General features: G+C 39.1%; 1 protein-coding gene across 1 annotated transcript in view; it reads right to left on the bottom strand.

Moving 5' to 3' along the window:
• The window catches only part of LOC129181005 (LHFPL tetraspan subfamily member 4 protein-like), a 53,260-nt gene that overhangs the window by 12,903 nt on the left and 13,876 nt on the right, over positions 1-26,481 (bottom strand). The gene's annotated exons all lie outside the window — the stretch shown is intronic.

The raw sequence follows: 26,481 nt of genomic DNA, 5'->3' as shown, positions 1-26,481 counted from the left end.
GAAACTTTAGTTTAAAACAAAATAAATAAACTGTTTATGCAGAGAAACGTCAAGAAACTATGCAGGCTGGACAGAGTCACTAAACCCAACCCAAACCCTAAACCTAACCACCTAAACCTAACTCTAATCCGCACCCCTAATCTCCTCGCCCTACTCTCCTAATTCTAACCCTAATCCCAACAGTAATCCTAACTCTAACCCTATCCCTAAACCCCTAACCCTAATTCCGGACCTAAACCTAATCACTCACCCTAAACCTAATGAAGCTAATCTGATGACGTAACATAAAAACGGATGCACACAACATTGTGGAATTGCCACATAGGCAACTGGACCTCTCATCGCACATAATGTAAGAAATTCTTCACTTGTTTACGACATCCGCATGACAGCTGCTAAAACAGCACACTTTAATTCATCTGAGAAACTGTTTTGCCATGTTCAACTGCAAATTCATGCCGATGTTGGAGGAGCAATTGGTAGTTCAAATGCAACTTAAGCAGTAAGAGAGAGTATAAAAAGTTTTTACGGTAAATCATTCAGTCACTAGTATTTCTATACATTGATGCAGCTTTAAACAGCACTGAGGAGAGCTGCTCCCCAGTAGTAGGAGAGTTAGCGTGCAGTGGACACATTATTTGCATGGAGACAAGTGAGTATGTATAGGCCTTTTAAACATACAGTACACAAAGAAAGCTGTTTGCACTCACAACCACAAACAAAAGGTGGCTGCATGCATCAAACACACACACACACGAATAGAAACAAATAAAGTCCAGCACCCTGTGAAATCCATACATGCAATTCAAAGAGCACCACAGAACTGGTAATCCATACTTTGCACCTATGCTCATTCATCAAAGTGAGCATCAAGGGGATGCGGGAGCTGATTGGACCGCGTTCCTCACCTCAGCAGCTCTGTTTAAATAGCATTCAGCCTGCTCCTGCCTCAGGCTCTGTAAGTAAAGCAGCGGGCTCCAGTGGGAGACAGTGAACATACATGGCAGCCGTCACACTCCATTTTCATTGCAGCCACCACACGTCTTTTTCACCAAGCGCTCCTCATAAAAAGAGAGGGTGAAATTTGGTGCAGCTAGTGATTATTACATGCCAGTCACTGTCCTCTAGACTCAACGTCTACACAATGGATTTGGTGAATATTTTAAAGGAGAACTATGTGATTTTTGCTGAGCGGCGACAACAGCGGCCCCTAGTGGGGACTACAGGATGACTACATACTGTATTTGGTTGTAAAAAGCAGTGGATAATAGGAAGCTTTGGAAAAAAAATAATTAAAAAAAACAAAGCATGTAAGTTAATAAATCCAGAAAACACAAAACATGCACGTTAAGGCCAAAAAAATGCAAAGGATGAACGCTAATACCGCCGCAAAAAGCAGAAGAAAAAGCAAAACATGCACATTTATTACTCACTTGAACTGTTTTCAGTGTTTCTCTTCTATACTGACGCTACTCTACTCTGACACCAGACCAAGGTGAAGATTTTTGAAAACTCTGGCTTCAGTCTATGCGTGTGGACGGCGAAGACCAAGCTTTTTGCCTGTTGCCGATAGATGACGTTACAGTTATATGCCGCTATTTCCACATTACATAAGTATAATTTAATGTGTGCAATGGCAAACACTGCAGTGCTGCTTTTAAGCATACTGAAATTTTGTGTGTATAGGACAGAGTGTCTCAAATAGTGAGGCGGGTCCCCCTTAGGGGGGGGGGGGGGGGGGGGGGGGGGGGGGGGGGGGATGAAGTATCAGGTAGGGTGTGAGAGGCAGGGAGTATGACAACATGTATGAATATGTCATACTCAGCATGCAATTTGATTCTTGAATACGCTTGTATGCTTCACTGCTCTCCATTTTGTTGCATTTCGCTGGTTTCAGTTTTGAGTTCAGTCTGTACAGTACAGATAAATAATAGATGTCATCAGTTTCTCAATAGTATTTCAAATCGGGGGGGGGGCACGAAACATTTCTGTCCCCCAGTGGGGGCATGACAGAAATTAATTGCAAACCATTGGTATAAGAGTAAACATCCGCCTACTTTCGCTTTACATTGACCAACAAAGACGCCATTATGGGCTTCGCAGGACGCTACTCCTGCTGTTTTGCGCTCTAAAACGACTACGACGCTGCCACCAACGACGGTGATTTGGGACAAGACCCGGTCGGACCACTAGCTGGTGGGACAACTTTCACAACAAGCATGTGGTTATTTTGGAAGAATGGCTTGGGAATGTTTGCATGGCAAGAAGATTGTAATTGCGTTTGACTGAGCTGCGTCGTTCGCACATTGAAAGCTTCCCTGTTATACATTGGTGTGAAAAAGTGTTTGCGGCCTTCCTGATTTCTTATTTTTTGCACACTTTTTGTCACACTTTGTCACACTTAAATGTTTCAGCTCATCAAACAAATTTAAATATTAGTCAGTGACAACACAACTGAACACAAAATGCAGTTTTTAAATAAAACTTTTTTATTATGAAGGGAGAAAAAACGGTACTATGGAAATCCCACCCTACATGGCCCTGTGTGAGAAAGTTATTGACCCCCGGTTAGAACATAGGACTGTGTTCATCTTTCAAAGTCCCTCGTTATTGTAGGATTCTTGACACTTAACTAAGATTAATTGAGATCTATCAGTCTGGAAAGTTATAAAGCCTAAAACTTTGGGACTCCAGCAAACCACAGTGACAGAAATGATCCACAAATGGCGAAAACATGGCCAGGCGTGGCAGGCCAACCAAAATTACACCAAGAGCGCAGCGTCGACTCATCTAAGAGGTCACAAAAGACCCCACAACAACATCCAAAGAACTGCAGGCCTCACTTGCCTCAGTTAAGGCCAGTGTTCATGACTCCACCATAAGAAAGACAATGGGCATGCATGGCAGAATGAATAGATGCACATCTACTGTTCCAATGTAAGCATCGTCATTCTACCATAACGAATGGCAATATATTAGACTTCCAAAGTTCTTAAAAGATGGAATAAATCTTAGTCAAATAAGATAAGCCTTAACTCAAAGTAAAATTATGTAGAAAATGTGCCTTTAAGTGAAGAACACCTTCAAAACCATATTGATGCTACATTCATTTACATGCACTAAAAATAAAAAAAAAAACATTGCATGAATTGGTGTAAAACAAGCATGTAGTTACCTTAATTTTAAAAAGTCAGATTAACCTACCTAGACTATGGGATTGGAAACTAGTTCTCTTTCTTGCTTGTCTGTGCTACCAGAGCGTTTTTGCCAGCGTTCAGCACACGCCCCAGTCTCCACTGCGGGATGTAACCCGAATTAATTGTGGCCAAGTGGGTCATGATTGTGTAGAAATTGCTAAATGTTCACTGTATGGACATTGCTAGTAGCTGTTTAAGCTAATATGTGTCCATGTTCAGTGGATGTAAATTTAGCTATAGTCTGAATTGTTGTCGCTCATGAATGTGAAGAAAAACAGACAACTGTGTCTACCATTTGTGGCTATTAAAGACATAAAGTACAGTACATATGAATGGAGGAAGCCAACCAGTTGTATTTTGTTTTGTAAAAAGGTAGTCATCACACTGCGGCGACCTGTTTCTATGCAAATTGCTAGCCATCCAAGTCAAGATGCTCATCATAAATTGGATAGAGTATATTAGTTGTGTCTGGCAAGTAATAGTTGTGTCTGGCAAGTAATTGTTTTGCGTAATCACTTCAACGGATATCACTATATAGCTCGTAGAATTCTTTCTCATGCACATTTGCAGCCGAGACACGGAAACAAGGTTGCCAGTTCTTACACCAGAAAGAAGTGACTGGCTCTCTGAAAACACCAGCGAACTTAAGAATTTGCAAGCAACTCTACAAACACAAAATGAACCAAATCCATTTTATAACAGTGGTAGGGAACCTATGGCTCGGGAGCCATACTTGGCTCTTTAGATCACTGCATCTGGCGATGAGACATTGCTTAACACGATAAGATTTTAATAGTTTTCGCTGACATTCTAAAGTAAAACATTATAGAAATCACAGTGTTAAAATAGCATTAAAAATACAAAACTTCTCATGCATTTTAACCCATCTATCCATTTTCCAATGCCAGCTGTCCTTCCAATATTTTACGAGTCAGACACCAAAACTCAATTATTATTGGATAATTCGGTAGCCTACACGGTTCATTGATAGGTCAAGAAGTAAACTTCCCTCCTTTAATCAAATACTCAGCCAGCTAATTCTCCAAAGCCAACCCTTTTGACGAAGAAGATGCCGAAAAGAAAGAAAGATGAGGAGTACGGTGCAAAAACATGCAGCACTAGAAGTCGCATTAATGGTAAGTATTTTATTTATTATTGAGATAACTCCAGCATAACAATGTTATTAAAAACAATTAATTCAGAGACCTATTGCATGCTAAAATTGTTAGTGGTGGATTTTTACTTTACTCTGTTTGAGGCAAATGCTTGTGCAGGTCATGCAACGTGCTCACAACCAGTTCTATCCTCTAATAATGCATTCAGCCCGTCCTGTATGACTCTCCTTCAACACTTGTGATCGTCAAGAAATTCCAAATAAAAAAGGGCTGCAGGGCTTCCAGTATATTTGACAGTGGTGCTTTGTATGTTGCAGTAAGATTACTCAAAACAAGACACACAACTGACCGCATTTCATAAGGGGGATATAAATACAAATATACAGTGGAACCTTTATACACAACAGTGACATTCCCATTGCAACTGTTTCAACTGTCCTTAAAATAAATGTTTTTTAGCGCTAGTTTGAATGTACTTATGTACTACAAGACACAAAAAGCCAAAGAAAAAGCAAACAGGCAAGCTAATAAATCCAAAAAAGCATAAGAAAAAGGCAAACATGTAATGAAAAAAACAACAGAAGGAAAACAACAAAACACACAAGTAAATAAAGCCACAAAAAGCCAAAGACCAAGCAAAACCTCCATTTGACATCGGCCTATTAGTGTTGATGCCAAATTTGCACAACCTCATGGATATTGCGGTGTATTTTTGCGGGGTGTAAGTCCATTAGTCACGTGGTAGAGTGGTGTCACATTAGCCATTCCCTGTGAAGATCCCCTGCCTCTGCTTCACCTCCACCATCCATCACAAGTCAACGGTGGGCGGCCGGCTGGTGGCAACAGATGAGGGAGAATACCAGATGAATCAGCACCAGGACTTACTCCAAAGTGCTCCAGGAAAGCGTGGCGGGCGTAATGAGGCGATGGCAAGGGATATAATGACGGTATTACAGTAAGTAATGAGAGAAAAGACGACCAATAGCGGTCATCATCCTGGGAAATCAGCACATTATTAGCTTCCCTTTATGACCTTCGCGCTAGATGGACACATAGACGGGCTGTGAAGAAAGAATCATTTACAGAGTAATGAGCTTCAGATAACATGTTTTATGATTTTTGATGAATGTGTGATATGAAAGCGCTCCAAAGTCCCGTAGAGTTTTTTGTACAATGTCGTTGAAGGATCCTGCGGGGAGCAAATATAGTGTGTCCGCTTCAGGGCAGCTCATTAACTAAACACTTCTGTTTGTTTGCATCCGAAAACAACCAGCATGCACATCTGCTGCTAAAAACAAACACACACACACACGGGTTTGTTTGTGCACTGTGAGGTTAAAATCATGTGGTCTAAATAAGGCAGTGCTTGATGCCAGTATACATGAAAGACAGTTACAATTCAGTACAACTCAAGTGATAGAAGCAATATTACTGTTAAAAAGCTGTTCAAATTGTATCCGTCAGTCAGTATATTTGTATAAGTATCCATTTTTATGTAATTAACATGAGACTCGAATAATAAAAAATATCCTGTTGCCGAAAGAAATCACTTGTAACAGCAGCAAAATAGAAAAAAAACAAACAGAATTGTATGAATAATAAGCAATTTCCATATTGCCCAATTGAGCAAAAAGTAAGAATAAAGAAAATAAATAATTGATAAGATGAATAATATGCATGTATCATAACATGCAAATTGATGCCGCAAAAAGCCGAAGAAAAACTAAATATGCAACTTCATTCAGCCGCAAAATGACAAAGAAAAGCAAAACTTGCAGGTTAATGAAGACACAAAAAGCCACAAAAAAAAAAACAAAACAGACATGCACATGACTAACACCAGCCGACATGGAAAACATGCAAGTTAATTAAGCCAAAGAAAAAGCAAAACACGCAAGTTAATTAAGCCAAAGAAAAAGCAAAACATACAAACGCAACAAAAAGCCAACATGGAACTTAATCAAGCTAGAATAAGCCAAAGAAAAACATGCAAGCAAATTGAGTCACAAAAATCTGAAGAAAAATCCCAACACACAAGTCAATAAAGTCACAAAAAGCAAAACACACGAGTTATTAAAGCTACCAAAAGCCGCAGAGAAGACAAAACACACAAGTTAATGAAGTCACAAGAAGCCACAGACAAAACAAAACACACAGGCTAATAAAGCCAAAGAAAAAGCAACAGGCAAGTCAATAAAGCAACAAAAAGGGAAAAAGTAAGCAAAATACAAGTGAATAAAGCCATAAGTAGACAAGAAAAAGCACAGAAAAAGCCAAAGATATCGGTAAACACACAAGCTAATGAAGCCCTGAAAAAACAAAGAAAAAGCAAAACATGCAAGTTATTAGAGCCACAAAAAGCCAAAGGAACAAGTAAGCTAATAAAGGCATGGAAGGCCAAAGAGAAATTACAACACCGAAGGTAATACAGACCCAAAAAGCAAACTACACTATTTAATTAAGACATAAAAGACAAACAAAAAGCAAAACACAAAGGCTACCAAAGCCACAAACTGGAATAAAAAGCAAAACATGAATATAAAGCCACAAGAAGCCAACAATGCGTGTGATTTGGGAATTTTGGTGGAAATTCCATAATAATAAGAGTAACGTAACGTTATGACAATTATGTAATCTATCGTAATCTATCTACCCCACAGGTGTGGCATATCAAGATCCTGATCAGACAGCATTATTATTGCCTTAGGTTGGCCACATAAAAAAGCCACTCTAAAATACTCAGTGATGTGGCCCATTGAAAACTGATGTGAATTAGTTAAAATTGCATTGAATAAAATAAACCCGTGTTTGTTGTCCGAAGAGTGTATTTTGACTTCAAGGTTTAAGTAAATATGACATGATTCCATTGTGCCCTCCCTCTTCATTTTGCCCTTGTCCGTCATTTCCAAGTCAAGTGTTTAAAAGTGGGCAACTAGCGAGCTAAAAATAGAAGCAGAGAAAAGCCCTTTGAAGCTGTTGGGGTTTTTCCTCTTCCTGCCTTCCAATCTCTCCAGAGCCCACTGACATCAAAGGTGTCAAGCGGAGGGGGGGGAAGCATGGGGGTGCGTGTTGGGGAATCGAACAACGAGTGAAAAGGAGAGCAGGGAGCTGGACACCCTCTGCTGCAACAACAACACACGTTACATCTTTTTCATCTCACGTCACGATCTCCAATCTTTTCACAAGCTGTCAGCTGCTTGGCTTCAAAGCTGAGCACGTTAATGAGAATACATTTGGAGTAGAAAAAAAAAAAAAAAAAAACGTACTGTAGTTGTGATCCAACAAGTTAAATATGCACCCATCTATTTTAAGCACATCTACGATATTTCTAGACCTATTACATAACAATTTTGTCTGACTTTTTTCTTCCCCATGTGGCATTCTTCTTTTATTCTGGTTAAACGGACCAAAGTGATTATATAAGAGCTCTAAAAATACATTCAGTGTTCTAAATATAAAGTTGGTACATTTTTCCCACAAGCAGCACAGAGCCTCTTGAGCATTTTGACTTTGTCTGCTGAGATACAGTATATGAACGTAATTCATTCAAGAAACATGATCAATTGTTGAATATACCGTATAACTTTATAACAGAAGAGCTTTCTAGTGCGTGTGCTAGTAGATTTGACATCGGCCTATTAGTGTTGGCACAAATGGTGTGATTTGGGATGGTTAGCTGTGATACGGTCACTATAATTTTATTTGCAGTCTCGTTACCATGCTAAAGAGCCTGGTTTTTCAACCCAATAAACCTGAGTTCATATCTGGTTTGAGGGTACTACTCCTAAGTGTGATGGTGGTGTATTGTCGGTGTTCTTATTTGTGCTGTCTGGCTTGTCAGTGTACCGTAAATCACCGTGTATAAACCGTACCCGTGTATTAACCGCACCCCCATCTTCAGGCTCACGGCGGGGAAAAAAAAAAGTTTAGTTCATAAATGCTTGCCAACTCTTTCATCTCAAATTAACATGCGTAAAGGTACTAAGCAATTTCAAAAAGAAGAAGAAAGGAGGAATCTGCCGTCCATGAATTCATCTGCAATGGAATTCATGTAAGAAAAGTTTGCCGTCAACTAGCCGATGATGTCCGCTCTCCAATGCCGGATGACTGACTCGTCCACATCGTGCTGCCGTCCTGCTGCCCGGTTCCCAAACTCTTCTGCATACCGGCAGACGGAGAGTTTGAACGCTGCGGTGAAAGATCGTCGTGGCATTTTGAGAGGGTACAGGCCCGGTCACACCGCCCGAACTTTGCCGTAGCGTCCCTTGAACGGTAGGAAGAGGGGGCCGAATTTCGCACAAAATGGGAAAAAAAAAAGAAAACACGGGCGTTGTCCTAGCGGTGCACCAATGAAGCCGGTGTTGCTTTAGCCTTGATTTAACGGTAGCGAATGTTGGTTTAGTGGTGACGCGAGCGGTGATAGAGCGGCGTTCTGCGCGTGCGGATCAGTTATCCATGTATTGTACATAACACATAACGCTGCATTGCTTCAGTGTGAATTTGAATAAACTCCAACGTTGTATTGTATTTTACATTGGAAGCTTAGGTTAGCTTCAGTGTATATAGAGATCGTTTCACTGTGTGAAAATAAAGACATCAGCCGTCAGATAAGTTAGAAAGAAATTGCATACACAAGCACTTTCAGCAACTGTACAGCAGAGGGCGCTAAAGTCAAAGCACGTGTCTGACCCACAGACGGCTATTCTAAAATGGGCTTCTGGTCAATTTCTCCCCGTACCGAGTCTGGTCACAGACCTGTCATCGTGTATAAACCGCACCCCGATTTTTTGCTTCTCACCAGTGGAAAAAAAGTGCGGTTTATACACGGTGATTTACGGTACATAGATTTCAATGGCCAACCTTTAAATCTGGTTTAAGGGTACTCCTCTTCTATGACTAACACTCTCAGAATTGGGATGCTTAACCGTGAGACGATGTACCTGTACGTCAGCCCCAGTAGGACCGTTTAGTCACAATGTGATTACCATGCCAAAGAGCTGGATTTACATGAGTACATGAGTTTTTCAATCCAATAGACCTGGGTTCATGTATCTGGATTGAGGTTACTACATGACAAATGGTATCAGAAGTGGAATGGTTTGCAGTGGGGTATTCCCACGTTAAAAGATCCTAGTACCACTAGGATGGGAGGATGGAATGGAGGTGAGTGTGACCGATACTAGACAGCATACTACTTACTACTAAGAGTACTACATTTACTTATATGTATGTAACTTGATCTAAAAAAAATGAGATATTTGATACTGTACGGACAAAAAAGGAGTGTTCACTCGAAGTCTTCCCAAACGGCAAACTAAGTTGTGTCCTTTTTTAATGTGCCATATGTCTTATGGAAGTACAATATACACAGCAGTGGAAGACCATAGTGCAACCCTGTGAACATGCAAACATAAAGGCATCACCATGTCCACTGAGTAATGCAATAAAGCTGTCTGCCCTCTCTTTGCTGCTGTGTCTAGACCTTGGCCTGCTGCTGTCCTCTATCTATCTAATGGACAGCGTCCTCGCTGATGTACGCAGCTTTTATTGGATGTTGGGATCAAGTCTGTTGTGTGTGTGTGTATGTACAATGCTGAGGGTGGCACTTTGCACAATGTTAATGCCTCTAGGGTTCACTGACCCATTCACCGCATAGAGGGCTTGTCCCTTCTTCATTGTAAAGCCACATTTACACCAAGTGGTACAGTTCAGAAGAAGAATGGGGCACAGTAAGCAAAGGACAACAATGGAGATCATCAAGTACTTTATGTTGCGTTTTAAATAAACACAAAGTTTGTATTGTGGGTTGTCTCCTTTCTCGTATCGCACAGAAGTGACCCTTCTTTGTCGACCAATCACAGAATGCAGTGTGTCTAGGTCCGCCCTTTAGATAGAGTTCCAAACACTAGTCAAAAGATTGTGGACAGTATATGACAGGAGAACTCTGATGTCTTTTAAGGACCTTCTGCACAAATGATCGTCAAAGATCGCCTATATTGCACCATCTCTCTGCTGATTTAAAGACCTTCGCAAGGGTGTACTGCAAAAACACTAGTCGAAGATCCTCTAAATCAGTGGTCCCCAACCCCCGGCCACTTTTCAAAATAAAACATTAAAACAATGAAATAATGGAAATTATTTTTTCGTTCTGTGCGGCCCGGTACCAAATGACCCACAGCCCGGTACCGGGCCGCACAGAAAGAAAAAATAATTTCCATTATTTCATTGTTTTAATGTTTTATTTTGAAAAGTGGCCGGATTCTCTCTGTTACATCTGTGTCACTTGACGCATGTCCATTGTGCGTGTGCTAACTTTATCTCATGCCCCACAGATAGACTACTACTGTATTTTTACCATTTTTCTTTCACCTCATATTTGGTGTCAAATGCTGATACTATGTGGGAATGCATAAAGGTAAGTTTTGATGACTTATTGAGTGCTAATGTGCACATTTGTCTCAAGTTAATTCATGCTAGCACACTGCCTTTTACCACACACGTCAAACAGCGATGTAATAATGGAACTTGAAATGGTGGGTCGGCATTTATTTTGTGCTTTTAATTTGATGTTATTCATGTTTTTGTTTTACAAAATACATAATAAATATGATAAATTAGATGGCTATAATGTACAAATTCCCTACCCCCCCACCCCCCAGTCCGCGAGAGATTTGTGGGAACACAAGCCGGTCCGTGGGTCAAAAAAGGGAGCACTGATCTAAATGACAGGATTGATGTGCTGTTTTTAAGGACCTACTGTAGAAATGCTTGTCAAAGATCCTCAATCTGACAGCAGCGCTCGACTGAAAAATTGTTAGTCACCTCCAAGTTTGGAATTGAACTCCAGGGCTGGTCTGATGTCCTTTTACAGCCCTGATCGGGCACACGGGCTGCCAGCTGGATAGGATCTGATCTAGGGTGATCTAGGGTGACAGGAGGCTGGAGCCCATCCCAGCTGACATGCCAACAGCCAACAAGCACGGTACCACCAGTCACTTCCAGTTTTAGAATTTATTTAGCCATTTTCCTCCTCCCCTTTTCCACCTTGTCCTCCTTGTCTTCTGTCATTCCGTCCCCATGTCCTTCAGCTCGCCTTGGAGAGGACGTCACTGGCACTTGTCCCAAATCTGCAAAGAGTCTTGGCAGCGCTACAGAGGCTGTCCACATTATAATGTGTGTCATGGAGACAAGTCCAGGGCATCGCTTTTCATTGAACCACGCACAGCACTTTTGTGATCTAGTGAGGGATCAGTGAGTGCTTTCCTCTGGCAATCCATCTCATTCATAATTAGAAGGGAGATAGTGCGATAGAGAGACCATCACCGAGAAACAGCAGACACTGAAACCTCTCCAGGCTGGATTTAGTGCACTTTTTACTTGTGCACTTGTCTCATAATTCGTATTTTCTGAATACATTAGAGTAATGGTTGTGAAATGCTAAACTACAACAATGGAATCATATATTGAAGAATAATGCTAACTATTTTACCATTTGAACTTGATTTTTAAACGTAAGATGGACATTTTAACGGAACCACTCATCAGCAAAACAACTCCAAACAAAACCTAGTAAAAGTTCTAATATGATAATATATTAGAGGTACCGTCATTTCCGGTGTATAAGCCGCTACTTTTTTGCCAAACATTGATCCCTGTGTCTTATACATCAGTGCGGCTAATATGTGGTCATGAGGGGTGTAACAAGTCATCCACTACATTGATGCATCGATTTATATTCCTACGATCCAACTACATCAATCTGTGTTCAGCAAGTTTCCATACCAGACGACATATATCGATCTAACAGCGTTTTTAAAGGTAATTAATCGATTGAATCGATACTAGGAAATAAAGCATTAAGCGTGGCAGGCTTTATATGGATATGTGTTTTTTTAGCACTTTTAATGATAAAGATGTTACTCGATTCAGTCTGCCTGTCTGTGACGTCATCGTCTTTCGGGTATGTGGTGGTCATGGGCGTTACAGTGGACCTGGAAATACAGTTGATTCGCTGCTTCTTCTTTTGGTCAGTTGATTCACTTCCTTCAGTATTCATATTTAACTCATCTGTCCTTATTTGAAAATCCTTTTAAGTGAAATTTATGGGGACAATATGCAAAGTACGCCTCTTGATGCTACTTTACGGTCCGGTAGCAGTGACACTTAGTGACACTTAGTGTCATCATCCAGCACGGTGTGTCCGGGTCAAAACACATATGTGCGCTGCAAAATTCAGATTCTGAAAAAAAATTCTGAAAAAAAAAAATTCTGATCAGGGGGATTATCAAACAAAAAAAACCCCTGCTGCTATCGGCCAGTGCCCGTACAGGTGAGAAAGTTTCAACACCTAATTGAAGATACCATACCACATTCATTTGCTGAGGAATATGAATAATATCCCTCATTGGGTGCCAAGTGCAGATTTGGATTGCACTAATTCAAGTAAATAATGAATCATGACAAGCTATATCACCCTCTGTTCATCCTGATTTTGTGTTGCATGAAAACAAATGTACTCATTAATAATTGGTTCTTAAGTTAGTCAGCATTATTATTCATTTATACCTGATTCCCTTACAAAAAACAGCAGTAATCTAGGAAAGTTCACCTGCACTGTCCAGTATCCAGGTATTTATTTCACAGTCACACTGAATTTTTGGCTAAAAAGTTACTAAATCGTTTTGTATCGTTCAAAATTAACCGATATCCTCCTTGAATCGTATCTGCACCTACGAATCGTGATACGAATCGAATTGTTATTAAAACGAATCGTTACACCTCCAGTGATCATGTTCTAATCTCGTGACATCTCCTATACTTCAGAACTACTACTAATCCTTTAAATACAGTCATGGAAAAAATGATTAGACCACCCTTGTTTCTTCAGTTTATTGATCCATTTTAATGCCTGGTACAACTAAAGGTAGGGGAGACTGGGGCTAGTTGTCACTCGGGCAAGTTGTCACATTGCAATTATCTTGTCCATTAGAGGGCGCAACTAAAAAGTTGAATAGTAGTTTTCTTCCTTTACATGGTCACGTGTCATGTCTTGTCTGGGAATAGAGTAGCACATTGTCAGGTGAGATGAGCATGAATTAACCACTTTGCATACTCAAAAGTAAAAAATGTCAACTCTATATTTTTTTTAAATATGCTTCTTTTAGATTATAAATCTTACAGTAACACATGTGGAGTTGCTAGAGGAGAGATTAAGGTTTCCTGACATACTTCAGTCATTGTTCTGCTTCAAGCTAACTTCAAGCTACAGCTAACTTAAGCAAACACGGCAGTTTGGGGCAACATGGCTCAGTTATAACCCCACATGTGACAACTAACCCCACATGTGACAACTAACCCCACATGTAACAACCCCACATGTGACAACTAACCCCACAATAACCAATTTTAAAGAATATTTGAATTAACTCTGCTTATCAGCAGTTGTTAAAATGAAAATTTGACTTTATTTTTACAGAAAAGAGTGGTTTAAAGGAGAGGAGAAAGTGAGAAGAAACACAGGATGGTCAGGAATTACAAAAGAAAAACTGAATATGGCAGGAGATGCACCTGATGTGATGCTGAGGGCAGTCAGGCAATGACCCCAGCAAAGAAATCAATCAGGAGTACAGCAAAAGTTTTTAACATCAATTACCGTACCTTGGTTCGGTACTGCAAAACCTTCACCCCATCTGAAATACAGAGTAAGACATTTGTCCCAACTACAGTGGTTGGGTATAAATCACCATGGCAGGTTTTTAGCGCAGAGTTGGACCTGCAGCTTGAGAAGTATATTAGGAGATCAGCTGACATCTATTTTGGTTTGTCTCCAACTGAGGTGAGAAAGCTGGCATACGAATTTGCAGTGGCACAGGACCTGCGATTTCCACAAGCTCGGTCTGACAAGTAAAAAGCCAGCTGTGACTGGTTTACAGGCTTCCTAAAACGGCACCCATCGCTCTCTCTCAGAAAACCAGAGGCTACGAGCCTCACCAGAGCTAGTGCCTTTAACAAGGAAAATGTCAAGTCTTTTTTTGACAATCTGGACAAAGTGTTAACCAGAGATTCCTTGGGACCAGGAGATATCTGGAACATGGATGAAACTGGCATGACAATGGTTCAGAAACCAGACCGATTGGTTGCCAGGCGTGGGTTCAAGCAGGTGGGTTCGCTGACATCTGGTGAAAGGGGTACCCTGGTGACGCTTGCTTGTGCAGTCTCACCCATAGGAAACTGTATCCCCCCTACTTGATATTTCCTCGGGTTCACTTTTGTGATCATTTCATCAACAATGGGCCACTCGGCAGCAAAAAAAAAAACAACAAATAATTTGGTCCTTGTAGGAAAGTTGGAAAATCCAGTGTGACATCTTACCCCATAGACAGCTTACCCGATTGTTCTAGCAATTCTAGCAATTTTTCAACTGGTCTTAAGATTTTGATCAGGTGTGTATAAACAAGACTTTGTGTGTACCTGGTACACATTTTGTTTATACATGATGTATTGATTGTAAAAAAAAATATTAGAGTGTAAAAAACATCTAGCCCTTTCTCCCCTACATTTTGGACAAATATAATGATGATAACAAATATCGGTCATAAGAGTTGAATTTAAGAGCTGATATCTAGCAACTTCCATGGTTTTCTTGATAATAACCAAAATCACTTTAACCAAAACCACTTAAGTTCTTACATGAATAGCTATAGCATTGTACTGCCAAAAAATGTAACTCTTATGACCTATTTTTGTTAATTGTTATATTTGTCCAAACAAATGTACCTTCAGTTGTATCAGGCATTAAAATGAACAAGAAACTGAAGAAACAAGGGTAGTCTAATCATTTTTCCATCACTGTATGTATTTCGGAAAACAGTATTACTAAGATAGTCCATCATAAGGGCAAAAAAAAGTTCAGGGAACAACCAAAAAATGCAGAGAAGCCACCATTCTCTGCATTTGCTGACCCTGTTGCTCTTGTTGAGTGGAGCTGGGTTTGCACACCCTCCAGTTTACAGTGAGCAACAACAAGCACAATTTATACTAAAATCAAATGTAAAACATTGTTGGATTTGGATTATTCAATAAACACGATAAATATACCGCCAAGATTGCAAAGCCTGTTATGTTGAATAAAAAAATAAAAAAGAGGGGACATTTTGGATTTTGAGCAGCGAGCACACACCGGCGGATCCACGCACTATGATGACTCAAATGCAACCACAAAGGTACCACTGTACCGTGGTTCTTATGAAGTCCAGAGCGATAACTCCATCAGAAATAGTGAGTAATATCTAGCAAAGTGACCCTACTAAAACTTACGCAATATACGTAGCGCCACAGGCGTGCACGTCATATCCGCTCACGTATAAAATATACTGTATCAATAAATAGAAATAGAGATACAATAAACCATATAAAACAAAACATAAAATGCTGTGTTGTAATAGCCGCCCAGATGTAGACATGGTCTTCTTCTGCTTCTTTTTGTTGATGGCAGGTCACAGCCAACGTTTAGGTGCATCCCGCCACCTACTGTACCGGAATGTAGACGCGTTGTGCGTATACACTTGGTAGGTTAAATGCGATGAATTTGGCTGTCATAGAAGGAACTGTAAACTTTTGCACAAGTCTGTGTATAATCTCCTGCACCAGCATGGAGCAGAAAAACACTCCAGTGGATTTCGAAAGGCTGGGACTACTGCCAGATAAAAGAGCACACAGACAGAGAGAGAGAGAGAGACAGCATGTGTGACGTAGGAATTATGACGCTGTTCAATTCTGACATGGAAGAGGAAGACTTTCGTGGTTTTAGTTCCAAAGAGAACGGCCATGAATGACTTTTCTGGTAGGCTACTGTTATCTATGTGACATGCACTATTTGGCACAGTTTAACGAGCTGCGTACTGTTCTGCACTGTTTAAATAGCCATGGTGCACCACAGATTGGCAAACACTGTTTGGGAAAAAAACATCTATTTTATTAAAAGTTTAAAAAAATCTTTCTGTCTAACATCTTTCTGTGTACTAAAAATCACTTTTTATGAGATGCAGACCTGCGGCTTGTACACCGGTGTGGCTTATAGTGTATGTACAAATCTGGTGTTTCCTCTAAATGCAGTGGGTGCAGCTTATACACCGGAATTTACGATATAAAAAAGGCAATTCAATTTCTGTTACAGTAAATCAGAAAATATAATAATATATTTGAAATATTATAAAATATAATGATGAAAATATAAAATATCATGACGGACTATAATAATGAAATGATACATATATTTAATGATGTTAAACAATTTTGAAAAATGAAAAGAAACTCTTGTATAGCGCTGTAGCATATTTCAATCCTTGTTAAATTAAAAAACCTACGAGAAGTGCTCAATATTGACTTTCTTACTGATATTATAATGTACCGATCAAGTCCAGAACTTCATTATCGATATCGATATCAACTGACACTGATATTGGCAGCAGCTTTTTCCTCAAAGTAATGTCAGGTCACAGCTTGTGTAAAAAATGGACACATTATGCTTCTTTTACTGTGGTGCCGCTGGATATATTTCAAAATAAACACTATCGGCGCAAAATAAGAGAAATACTGCAATATGCAATGAAAGATATAGAAAAGCGCCATTTTTATTTTAAACCAAACAATTTGGAAAGCTGCACATTTACGTGGCACAAACATCTGTATAAGAACAAATATATGTGTGTTTGTACACTGGTGTCATTCAGCCACTTCAGGCGTGAATGCGGCATGAAGGAAACATACTAGATTTGTTGTGCAACGATTCCTCAAATAATTTGAGTACCTTGATTACAAAAAATCATGAAGGATCTTTTTCTACCTCAAGGAATCACTTACATCACAAAGGCGCTTACGTCACCCACACAGAGGACGAAGAAGGAATTGGATGTTCCAAGGGAAGGCATGGGAAGATTGAAGAGGCGAAAGAAAGTGACAAGGCAACAAAAGAAAAGGAAAACAAAATGTAAAAAAGAGGCAGAAAATGTGGATAAACAGCAAGTTAAACACCGTGATGTGCAAAACACAAAGCTATGAGTTAAGAAGATGGAAAATAAAAACATTTTAGCTCACTAATCAGTAGCTGATCATTTCTAGCAGACAATACTGTGTAATGGAACAACGAAGTGCATGTCCCACTCACTTAGTTGACAATAATGCGTTCTACTACAGGTGTCTTCATTTTACTTTGAACACTGCAAAAACTCAATATCTTATAAAGAACGTTTGTCTTATTTCTAGTCAGCCTGTCTACGTTTTGGATTCATAAATGCACAGCCATCAACATAATGTAATATGTACTTTAGTGTTAGTAAAGTATTATTTCTTTCCTTTTCCAGTAAATAGTTACAGTCTGGGATGGATAAATTCATCTACAAAAGCACTATCATGCAGTCCATCACACCCAAGAAACTACACTTTGTTCCTGTGCGCAATGTGAATTTAACAAATAAAACTGTTGATTATCTAAAAAAATAAACCAATTGGTTGTTCATTATTTAGTGAACTGTTTTATTTTCTCTTTTCTATTTATAATTGCTCTTAAACCAAGCAAAAATATGTTTTTCCGATTACTCGACTAGTCGAAAACATTTCAGTAGAATACTCGATTACTGAAATATTCGACAGCTGCAGCCCTATACTAGATTATAAGCATTAAAGGAAGACGCCTTACTTCCCCCCTCGCATAACTAGCGCTTTCATTGCAAATTGCATATTTACAATCCGAAGGCAACACCGCGGACACACTGACCTAGCAAGCTCATCACTCGTGCACCACAATCAATATTGGCAGAAAAACAGATATCGATATGAGCAATATCAAATTTTTATGAAAATGTTATAACGACTGGCCAATATTATCGGACGTCCCTCTTATATACCAATAATATGTCAGAAATATCAATGAAATATTTAATTATATTGACAATATTAGAAAGTCACCAAACTGTTAACTACAATAATATCTTAGGAAATATAGTATAACATATCAGTATTAGTGCATAATGATTTGATGTTGTATACACAAATGATTTATACACGGGGAGCATTCAACGTCAATGCTAGAAACACCATGAGGGGTGTCCAGGCTGGTCCACCAATATAACTGACCACTAAAGAAGGTGAAGTAGGGTTGTCATGGCAACAATAGAGACAGTGTAGCATTAACACGATATTGAAGCTGTTATTTTAAGACCAGTTTAATACTTGCAGTTGCTTTCAAATGTCTATGTACTGTGATGAGCAGAAACATTTATTCCTTCCATAGGAATTATATTTGTCGTCATGCTTTTTATAGCGCATTAAGATGTCATTGTCACTAATTCACACTCACACGTGCACAGACACACACACACACACTCATACTGACAGACAATGCTGAGCGGGGTCAAAAGAAAATCCATTATTCATTCGTCAGGCTATTTTTAGAAAGCACCCTAGTGACTTAGGAATTATTTATTAAGGGCCTGATAATTAAAACATGTACGTTTGGTTGGGAAACGGCATCCTGAAAATCTCAGTGATAGAAAAGAAAGGAACGGGTGGGTGGTGGTGGTGGGGGGGGTCAGGGGCAGGGTTATCCCTCCAGGATTCTCTCTGTACTCTATATTTAACTCGACCACGGCAGAATCGATTGAACTGCTGGAAGCAGTGGCATGTTGTGTGTATACATCCATACTTACATGTTGACTGTATACTGTACATGCCTTATACAGGTGTGCATATACAGTATATCTAATACAATGCAACCAACATGGCATTAATGGCATCATTTAATGATAACCCTTTATTATGTCTATGTATGTTAGACAAATATCAAAAGTTGTTCATAATTTGGTTGGAAAAAAAGTGTTTTTACTTTACTACTATCATTTAGTAAGCATTTGGTTTTCAAATAAGTAGGAAATTGTACAAAATAATAATATTAATAATAATAATCTGTCACATGGTCAAACTGTGGCCATCATAGAGATTTTAACTTATAATAAAGTGTAATAAAAAGTTAACCTCTGCTGACTATAAACAGGGTTCATATGGATTTGACATTTCAAAATTCCAAACTTTTTCCAGGCTTTCTCCAAACTTTATCTCAACTTAGTAACTAGATGCGCATCATTAGACCTGCAAGAATTAATAGATGGCTTGTTGATTAACCCATTATCCAATTAATCCAAACTATTTTGGTATTCGATTACTCATTTTGTGATTTAAAAATGTAAATATCTCTGACTTCAGCCTGTCAAATGGAAATATTTTAAATTTCCTTTGCCATCCATAAGAGCAGACCTATTATTTTTGTATTTTAGACAAACACACATTAGCTTTGACTTTGGAAAACAGTGATCAACATTTTTGGCTCTTTTCTGATATGTTGCGGACCAAACCACAAACTGTTTGTGTTTGGCTTATATGGTCCGTCTAGTTCCTAACTGATTTCTCAATTAATCGAAACCCCTTCAAATTAATCGATTAAGAAAATAATCGTTAGTTGCAGCTCTACTATCCATCCATCCATCCATCCTTTTTCTATGCCACTTATCCTCACTAGGGTCGTGGGGGTATGCTGGAGCCTATCCCAGCTGACTTTGGGCGAGGGCCACCCTGGACTGGTTGCCAGGCAATCGCAGGGCACATATAGACAAACAACCATTCACACTCACATTCATACCTATTACTGTACAATTTAAAGTCTCCAATTAACCTAACATGCATATTTTTGGAACGTGGGAAGAAACCGGAGTACCCGGAGAAAACCCACACACACACGGGGAGAACATGCAAACTCCACACCGAGGTAGACCTCAAATCATGTAAATAAATTATGGAATTAATAGTTTGTTTTCATTATTCTGAATATATATGCTATTATGGCACCAGTAGATTATAGCTAGGATTATAGCTATGGAAAAGAAAAAAAAAGTTAATGTTTCATATATTGTGCATCATATAAGTCTTCTATGATTTACTATTAAAAGTGGCCACTTATGCATTTTTTCATACAAGATAATCATTTATCATATATTGTTCTGATGAGTACCCAAATCATAAGTTTCATTTTGTACAAATTTACTAAGGATATACCTGGTTTCACTATCTGATGCATTACATACACGTTTCAAACAAAAGAGATACAAACTTTAGGAGATTTATATATATCTTTTCCATATGGGAATGTTGCTCATACAAGGAGTTTGGCAATTCATCTTGTCAGTCTTCTCAAATGTTTTCCTGTGTGCCCTCACGCAAACACCTTAGCTGCTCTAGGAAGTGCCTTTTCTTTGTAAAATGTTGTTTTAGTTTTCTTTTTAAGAAAAGAGAACAGTGGTAACAGTTTCGGAAACATGAATATTTTCCTATAGTTTATTTTCCAATTTCCATACTTTTCCACACCTGTAAATTTTCCGTGCTTTCCATACTTGCGTAGGAACCCTGTATAAAAGCGTATTTTTGCTGAAAATGTTGGTCAAAATCCATTTAGCACAACCTAACAGGCATGTATTTTGATGTCATTTCAAAGTAATTAAGCAGGATGATTATTTTGACAGGGCCGCACGGTGGCGGAGTGGTTAGCATGTTGGCCACACAGTCAGGAGATCGGGAAGCTGTGGGTTCGGATCTCCGTTGGGCATCTCTGTGTGGAGTTTGCATGTTCTCCCTGTGCGTGCGTGGGTTTTCTCCGTGTACTCCGGTTTCCTCCCACATCCAAAAACATGCATGTTAGCTTAATTAAAGACTCTAAATTGTCCATAGGTATGAATGTGAGTGTAAATGGTTGTTTGTCTATATGTGCTCTTCGATTGACTGGCGACCAGTCAGCTGGGATAGGCTCCAGCATACCCCCACAACCCTAGTGAGGATAAGGCGGCATAGAAAATAGATGGATGGATTATTTTGACACACTATATTTTGTAATTTACCCATTATAGCAAATTAAACATATTTTATTCAGAGTCTCTGTTATGTGTGGTTTCATACAAGAATTTAGCAGGAAACTTCACAAAAATGTAAACACTATGTTAACCCCAACTTAATAATTTTTTTTTTCATTTTTTTTCTGTATCATGAGCACTACTGCTACCCGCGACCATCATTAAAGTGTAAAAAAAAGTGTTAATATTAGAAAGTACGAAACAACTTCATTTAATACAGAATCTAGGAAGGCTGAATTGTGCAACAGATGTTTCTCACGTTTTTTGTTTTTTTTTAACATTCTTCATTTTTACACAAAAAGAAGTTAACCAATTCAAGAGATAAAATCAACCAAATGCGCTATGTTAACTTTGATAACAAGATAACAAGTGACAATGTGAGTGGTCGTCTCACGGCTCTGAATTCCCTCACCTTCCTCTTTGTTTTGCAAAAGACCAAGAAAAAGCAAAACGCTTTTCGCTGAACTGAACTCTAGTGAGGTATGCAAACAGCTTGCGTAATGTGCAACTTGTGCAACTTTAAAGGTGCATTTTTGCTGAGAATGTTGGCTGATATCCAAATTACACAAACTCACAGGCATATATTTAGCCATATTTTACAATTCGAAACATAAAATTACACTGCTTTACTTACTGGCTTTTCATCAGCACCTATACTTAGTGTATGTAGCCTTAGGCGTTTTTGTCAAACTGTCTGGTGGGCTGGCTTTCGGACTCGGCCTCTCAAGCTGAGAGGGGTGAAGTGGCTGGTTTTCCTTGTCGGACGTACAAGTCACAGAGGGATATTTTAGGCATCGCTGAAGGTTTCACCTTTTACCTTGTATCCCAGCTCTTTGGCAACACTGCAAACGTCGTCAAAGCAATCATAGTGGAAATGCACCCAGCATAACAACGACCACTTCAATGGCTCTTTTCTTGTCTAGCTCTTTGCAACTCTTTCGTCTTTCGGCCAATTAAAAAGATAAACACAGTGAGCCGTGCCATTGTTGCACCCTACCGCGAAAAAACAGTATTGGCATTCTCTCCAAAAACGTCCAAATATTTGCTTAAAACTCTTGACATGTTTACAGGCGATTATGCATTAAAAAATATGCCAACAGGCGTCTTTGCAGGATGTCTTCTGGGATGATGTCACAGATCAAAGGGCTACAAATCATAGGGGCAAATCATAGTGTATTATCTTTATTAATTGATTTAATAAATTGACTTACATTTATGAAATACATTATAAAATGTATATGTATTTTATGTAAAAAATGTGGGCTATTTCCTTACTTTATCTGTGTTTACGAATTTCGGACAACCGTTTAAGATATCCCATCTCTATTATTATTGTATTGTATTGTATTGTATTGTATTGTATTGTATTTATTTATCCCACAGCAGGGAAATTCACTTGTTACAGCAGCAAGCAAGATACGCAAGTAAAGAATACATAGTGACACATGGTTCAGGTGGTGCAGGTGTTGTAGAGCCTGACAGCGGTCGGTATGAAGGACCTGCGGAACCTCTCCTTCTTACACCGTGGGTGTAACAGTCTGCTGCTGAAGGAGCTGCTAAGGGAACCCATAGTGTCATGTAGCGGCTGAGAGGTGTTGTCCATGATGGATGTCAGCTTAGCCAACATCCTTCTCTCCCCCACTTCCTCCACGGAGTCCAGAGGACCGTCCAGGACAGAGCTCGCTCTCCTGATCAGTCTATTGATCCTGCTCCTGTCCCTGTCCGTGCTGCCCCCTCCCCAGCAGCCTACAGCATAGAAGATGGCTGAGGCCACCACATTATATTTACACGAGTAACCTGCCTGTTGACACGCTATACAACATTGTCCAAGAATGTCATCATGTCCATTTGTTTTTAAAAAGGTAACTGAAGTCAGGCACCTAAGTTGTGAAGTTTTGATGATTTATGCTCGTTTGTGAGGCTGCCGCGAGCCTCTCCTCTCTGCTTAAGTGAGCAAACCGAGTTGGATGGAGAGTTTTTTTTTTTACATCAGATCCAAACCATCCTACCTGTGACTTCTTCATAACAATGCATTCTCTGATGCAAGCTCCACTGTTGTTTGTTGTGTATTTATTTATATTACGCCCGCTCGTTGTGTAGAAGGCTTTTTCTGGAACACTTGAGGGGACGGAGTAAGCTTGTTCATATTACTAAAAGACAGCAATCGCATCGTCAGATGCATCTGCAGAGTTTGTGGGACAAATGCCCCGCAGATGGAAATAAAAACTCAAAAACCCGCAAGACGTTGTACCGTGGAAATGCGTACCAAGGTGGCAGTAAGGCAACTCACATTTCTTCTGCTAATATGCTCCATAGTACCCAGCCTAGTGCTGGCCGCTAATGCAGCAGTAATTCCTATTTGACTTGTTGTGATGCGCTAGCTAGGTGGCTAAATGATCATCTTTGACTGCAGTGTCACTACGAATCTTCGAATAAACAACAATCGCCTATTGTTTTCAGCTCTGTGCAGTGTGCAAAGAGCAAGCCGATGTCAGTGGCTATCACTGCCAGTAAAACATCATATTCTTCACAAGACAATATTAATGAATGTTATTATTGTTGTGAGTACAGTATGTCACTTTCTTTGCGTGTTTTCACTATGTTTGCAGCTGTTTGCTGGTGTCACCTGTAAGTCTTCTAGATGTGAATTGTTAGCAAAGCATGGCTTGCAGTCACTCGTTGTTCTAGCCTATCTTGCAGTCGATCTGTCAGTTTCAGTCAGTAAATCCATATTTTTTTACTAGATCTATTCTAGGAATCTTAGCATAATAGTATAGGGGCTCACCCCAGGGCTAAATAAGCAGCGATCGCTGCCTACTGGTCTTTTATTTTCCATAGTGCATAGAGCTGTCTGTCACTTACTGGCAGTAAAAACACATACTTGTGGTTATTTTTTTAGTGTGTGATAGTTATCACAACACAATATCAGTGAATGTCAATATTGTGTTATTGTTGTGAATATGTCACTTTATTGGCTTTGCTGCGACTTCATGTGTTGCATGACGTGCATGTGTTCTGGTCGTGATGTCAAAACCAAGATGGCGTTCTGAATACTTGCTGGGGGGGGGGGGGGGGGGGGGGGGGGCGTGTCAAAATCGCCACTTCATTTTTTATTTATTTTTATTTTTCATTATTTATCTATGACAGCAGTATGACAACAATGTTTTACTAATTGAGTACTTTCATTTACAGTAGTTATGAACTTTTTTTGTTGTCATGAACACTTTACGACCGGCTGTTTAGTGTATTATTAAGAATGTAATAATGTCACCAAAAACACCATCTGCACAGTTAATAAAGATTTTATGATGGCCACAGTTTGACCCTGGTAGTGTCCTGCTGTAGGACTAAAAACAGTCCTTCAAGAAAATGTATGAATATATACAGTAATTGTGCTTTATGAACACATGCTGGATTTCAAATAGCACAACTTGCAGCCTTGTCACAGATGTTGCAGGGGAAATGACTCTAAAATCCCCAAATGTAAATAGCAAAATAAGGATTAGCCAGATTTTTTTTTTTTTTTTTTTTTGTATTTCTGGCTTGGCATCAAATAAGACACAGAACTGAAACAACACTGCCAGTATTACATAAAAGCCTAATTATCTAAATGTAATGTATGTCATTGCTTATTCCATTTCATTTGGTTTACTTCTAATTAAAATGGCAAGCGTGTAAGTTTAATTCCATAAAAAGAAATTGGAGCAGGATGCAAAGTAATGTAGTCTTGGGTGCAGAACTGCTCCTGAGGATCTGGAGTGACTGTGTTAGCTAATAATGGGACATATGGATATGAATATTAATGTAAACATGCTCTGAATGAAATGTGTTTTTTTTCCCAGAAGTGTTCAAAGGGTGAACTATTCCTACTATAGCTGATGAGTAGTAGACGTGTGTGTGCACAGAAACGTGAATGTACGATCGACAGATTTATGTTGTGGGGTGAAGTGATTCCTCAAGTAATTCGAGAACCGCAATTACAAAAAATAATTGAGGATTTGTTTTCTGCTTCGAGGAATCGTTACGCGCTTATGTCACTAACGAGCTTACGTCACACACGCAGAAGAAGCGGTTGTTTAGTTGAGGGAAAATCTTAAAACCAGTTGAAAAATTGCTAAAATTTGCATTTTGCACATTTGGATCTTAATGAGGTTTTAAGTAGAGCTACAATATGCAAAAGTAAGAAGGGGGAGCGAAGATCATTAAGATCCAAATGTACAAAATGCAAATTCTAGCAATTTTTCAACTGGTCTTAAGATTTTGATCAGGAGTGTATAGGATGATTACTTATCTATTTATCAGTGCTCATGTGAAACTTTATCAAAATGTGACCATGCAAAATACACAGTTGTGATCCGGAATTACTATAAAATTCATCAAGCAATTAATTATGTTCAGTATTTCAAGGTAATTCAGATAAAAAGATGTATGTTTTTTAAGTGTGCAGGAGTAGTGGGTACACGGCTTCAGGTCAAATGTTTGAAGGGGTACGGAAATGTAAAATGTTTGGGAACCAGCTTTGCTGTGATTATCGCCAGACTGCAAAAATGCTTGTCAAAGATGCTCTATATCACAGGCGTCAAACTCAAAGCCCGGGGGCCAGATTTGGCCCGCCATATATCATTATATGTGGTGCGTGAAAGCCTGGAAATTACGCACATCAAAAAGGCACTATATAAAATATATATTTAAAAATTATTTTATTTTATTAGTTATTACGAATATTTATTTTAGTGTCTGCTACATATATAAATGGAGCTCCTTATTTTTTGTTGTCAAACGTTATTTAACAGAATCATACAATAGCTATATACTCAAGGTTCCGCTTGGCACCTTAACGTCTGATTTCAGTGTAAGGAAGAAAATAAATAGGTAGGCAGGTAAATAATCAAATGTGTGATAATATCATGAGACGATTATACATTTACAGTGTTCCCTCGTTTAGGGGATAGGTTCCCAAAATAGCCCGCATTAAGTGAAATCCGCAAAGTAGCCAACTTTATTTTTGTACAATTATTATATATGTTTTAAGGCTGTAAAACCCCTCACCATACTCTTTATACACTTTTCTCGGACTTTTCACACATTTCTCTCTTGTTTAAGCACTCTAACTTCAAACCTTCGTTTGAATTTTAATGCTCAACCTGCAAGGTTGGACACAAGAAATTAAGTGAGTCACGCGTATTTCACTTCTCTGACCGTGCCTCTTCGTTCTGG

The sequence above is a fragment of the Dunckerocampus dactyliophorus genome, chromosome 1 (assembly GCF_027744805.1).
Source record: "Dunckerocampus dactyliophorus isolate RoL2022-P2 chromosome 1, RoL_Ddac_1.1, whole genome shotgun sequence".
Classification (NCBI taxonomy): domain Eukaryota; kingdom Metazoa; phylum Chordata; class Actinopteri; order Syngnathiformes; family Syngnathidae; genus Dunckerocampus; species Dunckerocampus dactyliophorus.
This window is presented reverse-complemented; position numbering and strand designations above follow the sequence as displayed.